Genomic DNA, 15,272 nt, shown 5'->3' with positions numbered 1-15,272 from the left:
CCGTGCTGCCAGGGTCTTTGAGATGGAATAGGTTGAATCAGCTCCATTCAGATATGGATTAACAGGAAAGTCAGGCACTTTTACAGTATTGTGGGTCCTAGGAAGATGTAGGCTCTACCTAATCACTGTACCTGCTTGCAGCCGCCATTCCAAACAGATGTGGAATCTTCTGATTCCAATTTTTCTTTCTTTTTTGCCTCTCTGTCTCTCACACACTCACTCTTAGAACACCACTTTCCATCAGAGCCCAGAAACACTCTCCATATATACATCAGGTCCCTTTTTATCTTCTTTTGGTATGGGAATATGTGAGGGGTGTTTTCCCCCCAACAGACCCTGAATCAACTAATGTGGGTTTGAATGGTCAATTAAAATGCCAGGCTGCACATGGAGGGGGAGCAAGCCTTAGCTGATCAAGAAACCCAGCTGGGCAGGAGCAGGGTGATAAAGAGAGGAAGTTTGTAATAGAAAGGGGCTTATCCTCTAGTTTATTCTTTGGGAATTCAGCAGGTGTATGGAGGAAGCCTGGGTAACAAAGAAGCCCTGGGATCCCAGTCTGACAAGTAGCTAGGAGACACAAAGCAGCCATTGAAAGTGGAACTGGCTCCAGGAGTAAGCCGTGATAAAAATGTAAGCTCTAGACTTCCAGAGTGGGAGAGAGAACTACTGGGAGTTGTTCAATTAAGGAATGGAGCAAGGGGAACTCAAGAAGCCTAAAAGGGCAAGACTGAGAATGGTAGAAGTTGACTAAGGTTATATTTTTAGTGTGGCATTTTGTTAGGGGATTCCAGAAGAGGGGCCTGAGAATCCTTGCCCTGAAAGAAGGGTTAGCCTAGAGAGGTTATGGGGAGAGCAGGCCTGAGAAAGGCTAGGCAGGAAGAAACCCAGGGAGGCAGCAGCAAGGAGTTATGAGGATCAGCCCTGGGATGCTATTTTTATGCTATGCCAATTATAGGATCCCTGGGCTGCAGCCTGGTGTAATGGGAGGGCCTGGGTTCTCCTACCAGCCACTGGATAAGGTGGTGTAAAGCCCCTTGTTACAAGGGGATAAGGACAAAAGGGAAGCCCTGGGGCAAGGCAGTGCAAGGGCCGTGAAGCCCAGAGTTGGGGCCTGATATAAGTGCCCTGGACTCTTATTTGTGGCACTCTGTTATACTGGAAGAGGTAGACTTCAACTGTGACCTGGCTGGAGGGCTGAGGCAGAGGGAACAGGAAGATGCTGGCTATTAGAGTGGCTGTCAGCCGGATGTGCCAGATACAGAGAGAACCACTACACCATGCCTGGGCACAAAGAGATGGTCCTGTGGTGAGTTAATTCCTTTGTGGAATATCTTTCTTGAGAGATGTGTAAACTGGGGCTGCTGAAATTGTCAATGTTCTGAAGAGTTATATAAGCATGCTAACTTTTTTAGATTAGTCTTAGAGTTAATGGATTCATTCTTGTGAACTTCTTCATTGCCCAGTATTGCACACTGGGCAACACAATGGGAAGACAAGAAGAGAGAAAGAGATGTGAGAATCTGTTAAAAAAGAGAAAGCAAACACTGGAGAAGAAACATAAGTGGAAAGAGGGATAAAATGAAAATAGGGAGATGGGAGGAGACTATCTGAAAGTAGGCAATAAGGAAAACATCCACCCTTTTACATTTCTGATCTGTATTTAATTCATTACCTCACTATGTGTTATAGTATTTCTCTACCAGATGCCTAGCAAGCCTGGGGAAAGGGAATAACATAATGAATTCCCTGTCTCACAGGGATGATAAACACATTAAAGATTGTGAGCTGCTGAAATGCTGGGTGAGGAGACCATCTAAGTACCTAATATAAATAGACAGACATATTAGGGAACTTGAGTCATCCTACTTTCTGCTGTTGCTCGTTGGCATATTCTATGGTGGTTGGTAACTTTTCCCCTTTGGTTGGGAGTGATGAGGATATTTTTATAGTAATTTCTTTTTGAGAGGCCAGACTAAAACCAAATGTGCACAGTGAAGGTGTCATTTTGCCACCAGTCAGCTTTGAGGGAGGTGGGTGGTTTCTCAATTATCAGGAATGCTACTTGGAGTGTTAGAAAGGTGCCTGGAAAATCATCCTGGACCAATGGATTTACTTCAATTTATAGAAAGTGAGAATCTGGTCTACAGTTTCTAGACAGTGAACATGAGAACAAAATAACTGCCACTTTATATATTAGCTACTGGATATTTGATTGTCTCTATGCTGTGGCTACCATAGTGAGATCAGTGTTATCATAGCTGCTATATTCTATGGTGCTTGTCTTTCAGAGAGGGCTGCTGAGAGCGGGTTCGAGCCCAGGTGAACCCCCCCCCTCCAAAGGGCGGACCTACTAAACAGGGCCGACGAAGCTGGGCCCCTTTCCGGGCTGCAGAGTCCTGGTAATTTGTACCGGCTTCCCCCTACTCTCGACGGCCCTGCTTTCAGACAATCTTCCATTCAGAAACAGACTGATTTATATGCCTCTCTTCACCATCATGGTTTGTGCACTACTGTTGCTTAGTGGTTTCTCTCTCTCTCTCCCTCCCTCAGGAGGGAGGAACAATGTGTGTGTAGTTTGCCAGTGTATGTCACATGATCCTCCCTCCCCTCTGCACCTGATCAAAAGAGTGAGAGTCTGCTACAGCCCTAGTTAGTATCTGGCACATTAGCTCAAGCAGTAAAGGCTTTTTGTTGTGGGAGACCTTAGTCCAGTGGTGGGCAACCTGCAGCCCAGGGGCCACATGCAGCCCATCAGAGTAATCTGATTGCAGGCCACAAGACACTTTGGTGATGTTGACCATCTGCCAGCATGGCACCCGCAGCTCCCAGTGGCTAGGAATGTCAGCAAAATGTCATGTGGCCCGCAATCATAGTACCCTGATGGGTTGCAGGTTGCCCACCACTGCCCTAGTTCAATCCCTGGTATTGGCTATGATGGTGGCCATCATACAGGCATGCTAGAAGAAAGGGGATGGGGGGAGTAAAGGAGTTGAAGGGGGAAACATAGAGAAAAGAGTAATTGTCGCATCTATATTAGTGGATGGTAATTTAGATTGCAAAGTGGCTTCTCTTCATGCACTCAACAGGACTACAGGAGTTCTGGGCCTATCTCCCCTCCTGTTTCCCTTCCACAGCATTGTATTCATCTCTCCCTCACTGCTCTGGTTGGGCAGCAGGACCATGGCATCTTCTCCTCTTCACTACTGATTGAGAGTAGGGAGAAGCAACACTGGGCGCAACCCCTTTTTTGATCCCCTACTGCACCCCAGTGTCCCTGTTAAGACCCTTGAATGTTTTAAGTATCTTAAACTGCCATAGTAGCTTAAAACATCGTCTGTATCTTAAGCCTCTTGAAGGATTTAAAGCAGGTTAAGTTCTTTAAGATGTCTGAAGTCTGTAGGACAGTTTAAGCTGCTTAGAGTAGCTCATGCCACTTTGGAGCCCTAAAGCAGCTTTAGGGCTCCAAAGACCCTCCTAAACCTTTAAGAATATCTTAAGCAGTTTAAACTGCTTTAATCTCTGGTCTATCAGCTTGTGTGTGCTTATGGCATGAGTGTAATTACAGGACTCTGGGTGGAGACATACGCCCACATCTTTAATGCAAAGAGGGATGCTATAGTTCACCCCAACTGCCAAGGGATCCACTTGCAGAGTTCTCCTCCTCCTCCTCCTCCCTTGGTGTGCCTGGTGATACTGTTGCTTAGGGTAGGAAAGCTCTTCCACTCAAGTCGTTCTCTTCTGCCTTTTATTTGGATGAGACTCCAAGCTGAAAAGGCACTTGGGTCCCCATGTCATCAGACTCCTAATACTCTGGAGCCTAGACACCAGCACCACATTCAGAAAACATCATTGTGTTGTACTCTCCATTTGGTGGTTGGTTGTGGTTTAGGTGTGGGTTTTTTTGCCACAGTGTAAATAATTTGAGAAAAGACACTTATTTGATTGGCAAGCCATGTTCCCACTCCATGTATCTTGTTCAGCTATGCACTTTGAAACCCATCTCTGTCACAGGCACCTTTCTGAGTCAAATTGTGAACACTGTCTTGTTCTATGTGTGGAAATATTGGACATAGACTGTGTCCAAGTCTGGAAGTGACCAAAGACCACCACTGAACTACATTCTAGACAACTGCCTTGCCTGGAAAGGGTGTTTGACACCACGTTGAAGGACTAGCACTAAGCCATGGCTGTAATCTGCGGCCGGTGACTTTGTGTCTCAACTATGGCCCGCTCTCAGGGAACAATGGGTTTTCTATACTGGGGCCTGCAGAGGAGGAAGCAGCAAACATGACTGATGGGTCTGTAGCTCTGTGCAAGGGGCCAACCATCACCACTGTAACGAGGATGTACAGGAGAGGGGGCAGGAGTGACTGTCCAGCCTGGAATGCTGACAAACCTAGCACTCACAGAAGGGGTGAGATTAGACTAGGAAAAGGTACATCTCAGGACTTCTGTTTCCAAAAACTTGTAACTCTCAAATGCTTTTAGAGTAAAGTCACTGTGGTTAAATTCCTTTGTGAAGCCTGTATTCCTCACTGTCCTGTCATGACATCCCCAAAGGGGTTACACTAGAAATCCAGTGCCCATAGTCTAGGCAGGACTCTGGAGGAGCATGTGTAAGTGACTGGGGCTTGGGAGGCCTTAGACCCTGATTCAGGGGCCTAGTGCATCTCGATGGTACTCCACATTCCAAGGAAGGACATCAGATTTGGTATGAACCTCAGAGTGAGTCCAGAGCGGGAAGCATTGACTTGACTCTATCCCAGCTCTGCTGACTTAGAAGCATGTGAAACTCAACAATTGCCTGGGTCCCCTCACAACAAACTGGTGACCGTACGATGTGTCACAGAGCCAGGTTGTAACATAATCATTTAAAAAGTTTATGGGGAATACTTCCCTCAACTTTCTTCTCAATTAAGTTTTCACACTGCATTTAAAAACTTTCATCCGGACCAACCCCAGGTTGATTACATTATTTCCTTATTGACCTCTTCCTGTGGGAAAACTCCTTTGTACTTGCAAAGAAAGTAAAGGACTGATCACTCCCTCTGGAGGAGGGAAAAACCCATGGGACGGACCCTAAGAGAAGAATAGCTTTAATGGGTTTCCCCTAGGTCATTCAGTAATTGGCCAATGTAGATTGCTATAAGGATCTGCAGTAAGCCAGGTGTGACACTGAGCCAGCAATGGTTAAGCAACTAGTAGGCTAAATGACCCAAATTCAACCTTCAAAGACACATTAGAAAAGTATACAAAGGGTAATTAGGGCCATTCCTTATAAATATCTAACATGGCTTTGTTAGCTAAATTAGTGTTTTGAAATGCAAACTTGTATTGTTAGAAAATTAGAGGTAAATACTAATTGTATTTGTATGTGCTACCTATTTCTTGTTAGATGTTAACCAGATTAGTTTGTGGATGCTTTCATGTCTTAATTACATTATATCATGCTTGCAGATGGTTCCGTTAACCTTAAGATCAAAGATGGAAGATATTGCAGGAAATAATACTTATATTTTCTTCTGTTGAAATTCTCTGCCATAACGAAATGCCTTGATAGTTTGAATGGATAATTTTCTTAGGTAAACTAGTAGTATTAATTAACATGTGCATCCATAGGAAAAAGATTTTTACTTCAAACAATGCTGTGCATTACCTGCTCTTCATTAAAGGAATGCTTGCTGTGTTTTTATGATGTCAAGAGGCTATAGTAGCCTGCCAGAGAACTATAAAAGAACTCTAGGACCTGAACCTGGTCATCAGAAGCCTGCTCAAACCTTATCAGGGGAGCTTTAGAGTTGTCGGAAGACTGAGGTCTCCCAGGTACCCTGGACTGACCATGCACGTTCTTATGGAAGGATTTGAACAAATGCTTATTGGATTATAACCTATGGAATTGATTCTGAAAGAACTCTTTTGCAACTCAGTAGAAATGATGAACTGTTATGAATAAAGTTTTTTAGGTCAGTTTCATATCTGCATGTATAATCTCTTACAAAAGAAAAGAGTGGTGATTAATAAATCTTAGTTTAGTTATAAGAATTGGCTGTAAGTGTGTATTTGGGTAAAATCTGGAATATTCATTGATCTGGTGGTAATGTGTCCAATCCCTTGGAATTGGTAGAACTTTATATATGGTGAAGATTTTAAATAATCCTCAATTTATTTGACTTGGCTGTCTGGGTGGGAGCCCAAGACTGGACTGCTTTAAGAGAACTGTATTTTTTGGCCTTTGGGTAACCAGTACGGTATTGTAGAAGCTGTTTTGCTGCTGGCTTGGTGAATCTAATTTTAGGAAATTGTCTGCCCCAAACTTTGCAGCTTGTCCTGAGTGAGCAATCTCAGTGTAGCCCCCTTCATCGACCATGGTTGCACCAGAGTTATACTCATGGAGTCCTTGTGTATCTGTACCAGTGTGAAGGACCCACACACTCATTCTCTGGTGCTGTAGTGCTCTTCCAATCAAGTCAAGTCTCCAAGGCTTCCTTAATTTTTGGCTGTCCCAGAGATGCCACCCACTACCACCACCTACGAAAGGGAAAGGCTGCTTGTTTATTATCTTTTGTGAGGGTCCATTAAAGTTATGTCTACACTATGAAATTAGATCAAATTTATAGAAGTCAATTTTATAGGAAGTGATTTTATACAGTTGATTGTGTGTCCCCACTAAGCGCATTAAGTCGGCGGAGTGCATCCACAGTACCGTGGCTAGCATCAACTTTCAGAGCGTCGCACTGTGGGTAGCTATCCCACAGTCTCTGCTGCCCATTGGAATTCTGGGTTGAGCTCCTAATGCCTGATGGGGCAAAAACATCATCGTGGGTGGTTTTGAGTACATTTCGTCAATTAAACCTCCATGAAAGCAAAGGCAGATAATCGTTTCACACCTTTTTTCCGTGCAGATGCCATACTGCTTTCAGCAGACGGTGTAGTAGGACTACTAACCGTTGTCACCCAACAACCACTTCCACTGCAACACTGCTGTCCTGGTGCCATGAATCAATCTTGCAGGTCCTCTCATCATTCTTTATAAATATATATTCTCATGGCATCCCGTCATCATCAAGCGCTTCCACTGCAACTCTACTCTCCTGCAGACGCAATACCAAGGCAAGCATGGAGCCCACTCAGATCACCACTGCTGTTGTAAGCATTGTAAACACATCGCGCATTATCCTGCAGTATGTGCAGAACTAGAACCTGCCAAAGGAGGCAATGACAGCGCGATCATGATAGTGATGAGGACATGGACACAGACTTCTCAAAGCACAGACCCTGGCAATTTGGACATCATGGTGGTAATGGGGAAGGTTCATGCTGTGGAATGCCGATTCTGGGCCCAGGAAACAAGCACAGACTGGTGGGACTGCATAGTGTTGCAGGTCTGGGATGATTTCCAGTGGCTGCAAAACGTTCGCATGCGTAAGGGCACTTTCATGGAACTTTGTGACTTGCTTTCCCCTGCCCTGAAGCACAAGAATACCAAGATCAGAGCAGCCCTCACAGTTCACAAGCAAGTGGTGATAGCCCTGTGGAAGCTTGCAACGCCAGACAGTTACCAGTCAGTCGGGAATCAATTTGGAGTGGGTAAATCTACTGTGGGGATGCTGTGATCCAAGTAGCCAGTGCAATCACTGAGCTGCTGCTATCAAGGGTAGTGACTCTGGGAAATGTGCAGATCATAGTGGATGGCTTTGCTGCAATGGGATTCCCTAACTGTGGTGGGGCGATAGACGGAATGCATATCCCTATCTTGGGACTGGACCACCAAGGCAGCCAGTACATAAACTGCAAGGGATACTTTTCAATGGTGCTGCAAGCACTTGTGGATCACAAGGGACATTTCACAAACATCAACATGGGATGGCTGGGGAAGGTATATGACGCCTGCATCTTCAGGAACTCTGGTCCGTTGAACAGCTGGACAAAGGGACTTACTTCCCAGACCAGAAAATAACTGTTGGGGATGTTGAAATGCCTATAGTTATATTTGGGGACTGAGCCTACCCCTTAATGCCATGGCTCATGAAGCCATACACAGGCAACCTGGACAGTCGTAAGGAGCTGTTCAACTATAGGCTGAGCAAGTGCAGAATGGTGGTAGAATGTGCATTTGGATATTTAAAAGCGCGCTGGAGCAGTTTACTGACTCAATTAGACCTCAGTGAAACCAATATTCCCATTGTTATTGCTGCTTGCTGTGTGCTCCACGGTATCTGTGAGAGTAAGGGGGAGACGCTTATGGCGGGGTGGGAGGTTGAGGCAAATCTCCTGTCTGGTGATTACACACAGCCAGACACCAGGGCGATTAGAGTGCAGCAGGGTGTGCTGCACATCAGAGAAGCTTTGAAAACCAGTTTCATGACTGGCCAGGCTACGGTGTGACAGTTCTGCTTGTTTCTCCTTGATGAACACCCAGCCCCTTGGCTCACTCTACTTCCCTGTAAGCCAACTGCCCTCCCCGCTTCGATCACCTCTTGCAGAGGCAATAAAGTCATTGTTTCAAAATCATGCATTTTTTATTAATTCATCACACAAATAGGGGGATAACTGCCAACGTAGCCCGGGAGGAGTGGAGGAGGAGGGAATCACTGGGTGGGGTGGTGGATGAGGGGAGGAGGGAAGGACAAGGCTACACTGCACTTCAAAACTTATTGAATGCCAGCCTTCTGTTGCTTGGGCAGTCCTCTGGGATGGAGTGGTTGGGTGTCCGTAGGACACTTGGCCCCCGTCCCCACGTTCTTGGGTGTCTGGGTGAGGAGGCTATGGAACTTGGGGAGGAGGGTGGGCGGTTACACAGGGGCAGCAGTGGTGGTCTATGCTCCTGATGCCTTTCCTGCAGCTCCACCAGACGCCAAAGCATATTAGTTTGATCCCCCAGTAGCCTCAGCATTGCAACCCGCCACCTCTCTTCTTGCTCCCACCACCTCTCATCTCTCCTGTCCTTGCATTCATTTTCTGCTTTCCTGGACTCTGACATTATCTGCCTCCATGCAATGTGCTGAGTTCTTTCAGTGCAGGAGGACTGCATGAGCTCAGAACATTTCATCGCACATGCAGGGTTTTTTTTCCCCACCTTCTTATCTGTGCTAGCCTCTGGGACGGAGATGATGGGGTAGCATTGAAATATTTGCAGCTGCAGGAGGGGAAAAAAAGGGAGAGTAGTATTTAAAAACCCACATTTTTAGAGAACAATGGGTAGACTCTTTCACGGTGAACCAAGCTGTTAACATTATATAGCACATATGCTTTCGGTACAAGGTCGCATTTTGTCTCTTATATTGAGGGACTGCCGGTTTGGTGTGAGAGATCACACATGCAGGGCCGGGCAACAGAATTTGGCTTGCAGGAATGCTAAGCAATGGTAAGCCACAGTCTTTCAACTTCTTCAACCTTCATAACATGTGGGAATGGTTTCAAACAGTAGCGTCCTCCTTTCCCATAAAGGGGCGGCTTTAGGTATTTTGCCGCCCCAAGCACAGCAGGCAGGCTGCCTTCAGTGGCTTGTCTGAGGGAGGTCCTCGGTCCCACGGGTTCGGCAGCATGCCTGCGGGAGGTCCGCTGAAGCTGTGAGACCAGCAGACCCTCCACAGGCATGCCGCCGAAGGCAACCTGCCTGCCGCCCTCACGGCGACTGACAAAGCACTCCCCCCACCCTCCATGGCTTGCCGCCCCAGGCACGCGCCTGGCGTGCTGGTGCCTGGAGCTGCCACTGTTCCCATACCAAGCATCCATTGGGTTGGCCCTTTAAAAGGAGGGGCTGTACTGGCCCCGAATACATCCCAAGTCTTCAGGGCAAATTAACCATTAAACATGCTTGCTTTTAAACTGTGCATTATATTTACAAAGGTACTAACCAGAGGTGCCTTCTCCAGCTTCATGGTCTGTGAGCTTGCCTTGGGATGGTTGGGAGGGTATTGGCTCTAAGCTGATAAATAGTTCCTGGCTGTCGGGGAGAATGTGCTGTCCTCATCCTCCTCCACCTCCTCATCCCCAAAATCCTCATCCCTGTTGCATGAGACTCCACCCTTGCAGGTGTCCACAGACAGGAGTGGGGTAGTGGTAGGGGCCCTCCCTAGAATTGCATTCAGCTCATCATAGAAGCAGCATGTCTGGGGCTCTGACCTGGAATGGCTGTTTACCTCTTCGGTTTTTTTAGTAGGCTTGATTGAGCTCCTTAATTTTCACGTGGCACTACTGCGGGTTCCTGTTGTAGCCTCAGTCCATCATGCCCTTGAAGATTTTTTTTTTTTTTTTTCAAATATTTTGGCATTTTGTCTTTTGGAATGGAGTTCTGATAGCACAGATTCATCTCCCCAAACAGCGATCAGATGCAATACCTCCCATTTGGTCCATCCTGGAGCTCTTTTGCAATTCTGGGACTGCATGGTCACGTGTGCTGATGAGCTCGCCACACTGGCCAAACAGGAAATGAAATTCAAAAGTTCCCAGGGCTTTTGCTGTGTACCAGGCTAGTGCATCTGAGTTGAAAGTGCTGTCCAGAGCGGTCACAATGGAGCACTCTGGAATAGCTCCCGGAGGCCAATACCATCGAATTGCGTCCACATTACCCCAAATTCGACCCGGCGATGTCGATTTCAGCACTAATCCCCTCGTCAGGGAGGAGTACAGAAATCGATTTTAAGAGCCCTTTAAGTCGACAAAAATGGCTTCATCGTGTGGATGGATGCAGGGTTAAATCCATCTAATGCTGCTAAATTCGACCTAAACTCGTAGTGTAGACCAGTGCTAATTAAGGCTCTTGCCTTTTGTTGGATTTCCCATGTGTCTGTCAGCTCCTTTTTCATGTGTGGCTCCCTAGCTCCATATATCACTCTCCCTAGGGATCAGGAAGGCGGGAAGGTGTTATACAGGCATCTTTTACATGGGCCAGGGATGATCCATGCATGGAAGATCCCACCTGCCCCAGGATATACACAGCACTATCTGGCCTTACTTTCCAGCTAGTTACAATGATGACAAAACTCATTCAGGCAATTCTCATCTGCAGTAACAGATTCTATTTGAAGGGATAGAAGGGGGAGGGAAAAAAACTAAAAATCTACTAAATATGTGTCAGGAAGGCGACATGAATAGCATTTCTGAAGAGTATTTGGAAGAAGTGAAAGCTGAATGCCTTATCAGTGATGGCACAGACAAAGGTTATCTGGATGTGCCATACATCAAACATTGATTCCACAGCAACTAATTTAAGTGAAAAATTGTCTTTCTCAGCAAATGCTCTAGCACAATATCAAAGCTCTCTCTTTTAAAGTGGAAGGCTTTAAACTGCCCAAGCAAGTTGTCTTTATTTAATAGCATTTTCAGCCTTGTGTAACCAACTTCCAAACCTCAGGGAACACAGCTGAATCCAGTGTGACTCTTTCATGAATGTCCAGCTACATAAGTTAATTTAAATAATATATTAGTACTGCATTTATTATTTTATGTACACCATGGACCAGACTTCCCAGGAGTCAATGAGACTTATCCACTGACTCCAATGGGCTTTAGCTATAGCCCTGCTTCTGCACCTTTATATTTGAATATAGAAAACATACTGTGATTGTTTTAAAAGTTAGTATTCATCTATCTGAGATACCAAAACTTTCCTAATATGGTGTGGGTAAACAATAGCTTTCAAATGGTGGCCACTAAAGAAACACAGTTCTGTCAAAGGCTTAGTTCTGTCAAAATTTCCTAATTTATGAATATAAAGACTCACATGGAAATCATGGGCCAACTGGAGCCTTGATGTAAAAAGAGCAAGAATTGTAACATCCTTAAAAATAAGGATAAGAAGAATTTAAATGTCACGATGATGGTGGAAGATGCAGGAAAGCCTAAGAGAGACTATTTGATGTAAGAAGAATTAGAGAATACATCAGAAATGTAATCAACATTGAACTTTTTTAATATATATTATCTAGATATTTTTAACCATTTAGTTTTTTTCTTCACAAGGCTCACTGCATTTTGAGCTTTTATCAGGGTTTGATTACACAGCAGAAATCAAATTGTGGCTGTTGCTTGGTATAGTGTTTCTTTAGGTTCCCTGTTTGGCTGAACTTAGCCCATATGGTCAGTAGAAATCATATTGACTACTTGAGAGGGAGTAGCTGTATCTGAATGCTACTGGGGAGCTTGGAGGAGCAGAGGGGAATAAAAACTTTGGCCTAATTTTAAGAGCTGCTAAACACCAGTAGCTCCCATTGACTCTTGCTGTCGTTATGGCTGCTCAGCACTTATTTTTTCTAGAATGTGATCACTTGGATTCTCCAATGTAACAACAAAACACCAAAATGCCCTCTTCTCAATACTTCATTATAAATGCTGGGCTGAGTTTTTTAAAGAGACATATTATTTAACCTAAGGTTCTGTCTTACTTAATTTTCCTTGTGTCAAGGCTCTGGCATGTGACTCTGGGAAATGCTGTCCCCCTGCTGTACCTCGCAGCTTGCATGCCAACAAAAATAAAATATTCCAAGTGCATTATTGCATTTCTGTATTTTTGTCATTGCACCAGAGTTACTGAATCCATGTAATTTCCTATGTAATCCTAGAGGCTGAACCTTCAATTAGAGCTGCTAGCCTGGACCCTCTCATATATTCAGAGTCCCATGATGCAGGGGACCATGTAGCAAATATAACTGTAGGACTAATGCCTGCTGTAATGGAATGATAACTGTATTATACTGTTCCACCATTAAGTGGCACTGTGCATAAAATACCCTATTTATACTAAAGGCAGCCATTCCTGGCAGAGCATTAAAGGAATTCTAAGATGCTGCTTACATCTGGTGTGTGTAAGCAAGCTCTACAGCCAGTCCATATCTGGTACAGAAGAACATGACACCCTCCTTGTGAAGGGAGTGTTCAGAGCCTCATCTGTCTCCTTTATAAATGCCTTTGACAAGAGGTTTGAGTAACCTTGTTTTCCTGCACTGTCAAGCAGTATCCTGCTTCATATAAAATACTATATATCACTTCTTTTGTAAATAATTGAAGACTCAGGCTTAAATGTCACAGAAGGGTACCTACTATTGGACCAGTAAAATGCAACTTGAATTTCTTTGAGAAAATCTTACAGGGGAAAAATTCAAATGCTGCTTCTACATCTTAAAAATGCAGAAGATATTAAATATTTTAACACTATTCTTATTGCTTTCATTCAGCTTGGAATTCCCATCATGTTCTGCTGCTCTTATCCCGTCTTCCCTGAAGTTGCCTTCTTCTCAGTGTTGCTCATTTTGGTGGGGGGAGGAAATGGACTGCTTTCAAATCAGGGCACTGTAAGCTCCCACTTTACTTCATTGACTTGGAGGCAGGGGGACAGCAGAGATGTTGGAACCTGAAATAGGGTCTTCAAAGGTGCATGGGTTGCAGAAAAGTATGAGAGTGCTGGTCATGATGTGAAAAGGTTGGAAAAAAATCTGAAACGCCCTACTGTACACTTACTATCCAAACCATATCTATGGCTTTGCTAACAGTTACTGCATCTATCCATGTATAGTAGGGGCAGATTGATGCCTTCAATGGCATTGTAGCTGTTGCAGGAAGAGCCAGAGGCTGCGTGTACATCCTCAATAGCAGGGCTGCTGGAGTCTGGCTGTCCTAAGTTGGCCTCTTGTGCAATGCCTTGTATGAGCCACTGCAGAATTCTTGGAGCATAAGAGGACGACTCCCCTCTAGCAGAGCCTCTAGGAGAGGGGAAGGGATCGACTGCAGAACTGGTTCAGTCCCTCTGGCACAGGGCCTCTCATTCCAGGAGTGTGCCATGGAAAGGTTTATGCCAACCCTATAGCTTCTTTTCACCAGTGTAGCCAGCACAAAGGATCTGTAGTAAAGGGATAAATCTTCCCCACATTTCCTTCACAATGTTGAATCCATTATTGCTAGTAGGAAAAAATGTTAAGATCAGAAAAATAAGTATATTTAAAAGCTAGGAAAGCGCAACCACCTTAAGCTATCAACAAGGTCTAGAATAACTGCCTGCATATTTTTTTTTTAAGAAAACATTAGTCCATTTTATCCAGCTCGAAGGTTAAGCATGGAACTAGACACATACTGATTTTTGTGATTTAATCTAGGGCTACAGTAAAAAGTAAATGGAATCTATTTTACTGGGAGTGAAGAAAGAGTGACATTGTCTTCTATACCAATGGTATTTCTGAGCACCAGGAGGCTGAGTCAGGTGTACTCTTACAGAAAAGCCTGGCAGCCTTTCAAATGTAGCAACATGAGAAATGCAAACTGGGGCCCAACAGATAGTTACTCTCTCACAAGTAGTAACATCAATACAAGGTTTACAGAAATCCCATATAAAAACAACATACTTGCAATTTCTGTAAAAAGCTTAGTCTTGTCTTATTCACATAAGAGACTCTCATGAAAATGTGCCATTTAAAAAAAAATTATCAATTTGAAAAATGCCTTGCAGTAACTATGTAACCACTATATGTTCATTCAGGGGAATGTTAATGTATTTAATATGAAGAAGCTATCTATAGTAGCTTGGATTATAAACTAGTTTTCTCTTAATAAAATTCAGTGGAAGAAGGAATACTTCATTTAGCTTTATTTGCCCCTATATTCTGATTTGTAAGAAAACATACACATCCCAGCAGGGACATTTAATTTAAGTGTAATCTATAAAACTGACACGCTGCATAACCAAATCTATAAAACTGCAATCTGGCACTCAAATTGGTTCTATAGAAATTATTGTCAGGGGAGTTAAATAATTTGAAGTTGTGATTGCTGGCTGATAAAGGCAAACTTAAATGGCTGAAAGGAGAACCCTATTGCTAGGGATTCAGTACTGTGATGAAACTGGACAGCCAGGAATCATAATGATTTTTACAGGAAGTTATTTGATTAATCAGAAAGATCATGGAGAGGCAATTTGTTAACATGTTGCAGTCCTGTAACTCCAATGCAGCTACCAAGGAAATGGAGGTATAGAGGGATTGACTGTGCGAGACAGGGAATAAGGAAGGTGGCAAGCTGTCTGGAGTGGCTCATGAATGTGGATGCCATCCTCAGGATAAACTGCTACAAACCAGGGCACCAAACTAGTGGTGAAATCTATACTTGTATATAATCAAATCAAATGCGAGCTCCTCAAGCATCAAGCCTTAATGTGGAGTCACACAGTCCCCTTGGGTACTCTCATCTATTGTGCCACCCAAGAAAGTCTCTTGTGCCAAAAATCACAATAAGGTTCAAGTTACTTCCAGTCTGAAAGGATCAGTCCCCTACTCCAGGTCAAT

At 44.3% G+C, this 15,272-nt stretch overlaps 1 long non-coding RNA gene across 1 annotated transcript; it reads left to right on the top strand.

Moving 5' to 3' along the window:
• Positions 1 to 260: 260 nt before the first annotated feature.
• LOC120398583 lies at positions 261 to 5,565 on the top strand. The gene is made up of 3 exons (XR_005594554.1): positions 261 to 630; positions 1,163 to 1,306; positions 2,289 to 5,565. It is a non-coding gene; the product is annotated as an uncharacterized LOC120398583 (long non-coding RNA).
• The last annotated feature ends 9,707 nt before the right edge of the window (positions 5,566 to 15,272 follow it).

Source organism: Mauremys reevesii, linkage group 2 (genome assembly GCF_016161935.1).
Source record: "Mauremys reevesii isolate NIE-2019 linkage group 2, ASM1616193v1, whole genome shotgun sequence".
NCBI lineage: Eukaryota > Metazoa > Chordata > Testudines > Geoemydidae > Mauremys > Mauremys reevesii.
This window is presented reverse-complemented; position numbering and strand designations above follow the sequence as displayed.